Here is a 3,604-nt window from a genome sequence, read left to right on the forward strand (position 1 = left end):
CCCATAAGCACTGTTAGTTGGTGGTAGAAGCCACATAGGATGATTGAGAGAATCTAGGAGCAGATTGAGGAGATGATTGTGGAGCTCAGAGGTCATCAGTGATGTCAATGATCATGTAAGAGGTGCCTACTTAAGGACCTCACCTTTCTTCATTTTAAAAGCAAGAATTCTCAGTTTGTATTCACTCCATGCTTTCCTTTCAGTTCACCAACATTTCCAAGTGGTGGTGTTGTACCTTCAGCAGTAGTAAGTGTAGCAGTAAGTACACCATCTATAACATGTAACCCTCAAGTTGTACCGCCAATATCTGTGGTGATAACTACGGTAACTCCGCAAGAGTAACTACAATATCTGCGGTAGTAACTACAGTATCTCCAACTGTACCTACACCATCAACTGCTGCAACTACAGGAACAAGAAGGAGTGATCGTGGAGCAGATTCAAGTTCTATAGCTATTCCCAGAAAGAGAGCAAAAATAACTCCTACTCCACGTGCAGATCGTTCAAGTGCAGGTTATTTAAAACTAGGCAAAAAATTGGATAGCGATGAACAGGAGGATCCGCAAGAAGAAGATACAAGTCTCGAAGACTTTTCTATAAGTGTGGCAAACTTACATCCTCCAGAGGATGAGGGGTACATTTGGGGATTTTCACAATTCAGCGTAGCCACAATGCTTATTGATCGAGCTTCGTCGTTCACAAATCAAAGAAAGATAGATAAGACATTTGCACGTAAATTGTATGAAGATACGAGGAAAACAAGAACTCCAGTTGCCACTAATATCTCTCTTCATCCTATGGCATTTAAGAGACTTCAAGAAGATGATCCTACATTGCCTGATGTCACATTTCAAAAGCGCGTGGACTTTCTTGATGCTTTTGAGAACTTTAGAAGGAGTGACTTTGTTCGTGGAGAGGCTTTATACCAAAGCCGATAAGGGACTGACATCAAGAAGAGATACATTCTGGCAAAGAATAGATTCTTGGAAAGATGCAAGTTTGAGCCCATTAATGGGCAACACTTTTGTGAAGCTTGCGGGATCGCCCTTGATGAGGGAAGAAAAGGAAACTTGCCACAGATTGAGTGGATGGAAAAGTTTCAACGGGTCATTTGTCATGTATGTATATTTAACGATGACTCGAAGTACATTCTAGAATCAGAAAGGCTGAATTCTACTCCATTTAGGTTGAAAAAAAGCTCTTCTCTTTCTGAGATCTTGATAAAGGCAAGGGAGTTATGGGTGGGCTGTGGAAAGCCACAAACAGTGAAGGGTAGGAGACCTACATCTGAGTACATGGCAAAGAGGACTCGGTTCTATAGATGCTTGAAAGGTGTTGTAAGCAATACACAAGGCATACCAAGTAATAAGGTTGAGGCAAAGGATTTGAACACCACCGTTGCAAGATACAGGGATGTTACTTGCATTGTCTTCCACGAGGACTTAGTGTTTCAGAACATGGTGGATGTTTGCCAAGCATATGAAACAGGGAAGATATCCTTTGAGGCACTAGAGCACACTGCAACTCAGAGGAAAGAAATAAAGAAACCGATGTCTATTGTTTGGTGGAGAGCATTAAGGTTTGTTCCAGATGCAATAACAGAAGAAGTATGCAAGAAGATCCTAAGTGGTGATTGCTTCTTTGGAAAGAAGAGCAAGCATAGCAACTTGGATGAAGTGGTCACCCGAATGATTCAAAGTGAGGCTGCTCTCTCGGCACTATTGTTTTTATTGAAATCTGATGATGAGTTAGTTGGCAAGTCAATTGATGTGGATAAGAAGAAAGCACTTAGCCTAGGTTAACTCCTTGATAAGACATGGGCTAGAAACTCGCTAGAAAGTGGTTGGCTTCAATGGATGCAGATGCCACACCAACAAAGGATCTAAGAGCTAAAATGCCAAAGGTTGTTGAGACAGAATATATGGACATCAAGAAAAAGGCCTTGCAGTCCACTACCCAAGGTAGAGCAATTGGTGGTTCAGATGATGGTTCTCCATTCAGCTTCTCCTATGATATCCTGCTATCAGAGAATGATACAAAATTTGCACACATCAATGGCATTGATACAAAGCATTTCATAACAATGAGCGGTCATGCTTGGGAGAAGCCATGCATATTTTTCAGAAGACCTTGTAGTGTCATGGATAGTTGAACTTGTGCGGTTTATCGTAGAAGGTTCTATGGCAGATAAGAAAAGATCAACGTTGGTCCTGTTTGTGACAGAATCACAAAGGGATGCCTTGTATGCGAGTTTGACACCTGCATTTGGGTATTTACTTTCAAAAGTATACCATGGTATAGTCCTATGCAATCGTATGATTGTCTTGGAAGGCACTACCATTCAAGTCTTGCACCCTTTCTTGATGTGCTTCTTATCCAGGGGTGGTGGCAATCTAATCAAAATTCCGTGGTATTTACAATGATCAATTCCACTCATCCTCTCAATCGCATACAATATCGTAAAAAATAGAAATAAGTGAGAGCCACTAGGCTATCACTTGATACTCACACTCTTATCAAACATAGAGAAAAGAAATACCCATGCCCAATAAAATATATCAATTTTTGGCATCATAGTGGTATTCCTGAAGAGGCATGGAGTGGCAAGAATCAAAGAACATCATATGAAGCCATGATGTGGTCTTCAATGAGAAGACGGTACATAAGATAACCATGAGGGATGTGGAAATGAGGAGAAACACTTTCCATGATGTAAATCCACCAGAATATGTTGATAGACAGCAAGCTATCCATGCACCGAATGTGTAAGAAATGGTGCCACCAAGTACTCCCACAAGTACACAATCAAGGGAAAATGATGGATCATCTATTAGTGGAAATGATGAGCCAAATATGGCTAATATGAAGGCGGGACAGCAAGCTTAAATGCCCTTGAGAAGATCAATTAGAGTATCTAGACCGCCTGAGAGATATGTTCCAGGGGCAGACTATGTGATGCTTACTTATTACGGGGAGCCTTCTTGCTATAGGGAGGCTATGATGTAAGAGGATCAGCACAAGTGAGAGTATGCTATGCAATCAGAGATGAATTCACTCATGAAAAGTAAGACTTGGGACTTGGTTTCTTTGTCATATGGAAAGAAAGCATTGCCATGTAAATGGTTCTACAAGATGAAGATCACAAGTGATGATATGCTTAAGTACAAGGCCCATTTGGTTGCTAAAGGGTTTAAGCAAAAGAAGGGTGTGGACTTTGATGAGATCTTATCTCCGGTTGTGAAGATGACCACACTTAGATGTGTACTTGGACTTGTGGCAGCAGAGGATATGGATGTCAAGACATCTTTCTTGCATGGGGATTTGCATGAGCAAATTTACATCGTACAGCTAGAAGGCTTTGAAGAAAAGGGCAAAGAGAATTTGGTTTGCAAGCTGAAAAAGAGTCTCTATGGCCTTAAGAAATTGCCTAGAGAATGGTATCAAAAGTTTAATGCTTTCATTTGGTCCCAGGGTTTCAAAAGAAGTGATATTGATCACTGCCTCTACAATAAAAGAGCTAAGGATAATAGCCTGATACTACTGGCACTTTATGTGGATGATATGATATTGGCTAGCAAGAACACTTATGAGCTAGATGCATTGA

This window comes from Dipteris shenzhenensis, chromosome 14 (assembly GCF_047967505.1).
Source record: "Dipteris shenzhenensis isolate YYH24624 ecotype China chromosome 14, Dip_SZ_1.0, whole genome shotgun sequence".
NCBI lineage: Eukaryota > Viridiplantae > Streptophyta > Polypodiopsida > Gleicheniales > Dipteridaceae > Dipteris > Dipteris shenzhenensis.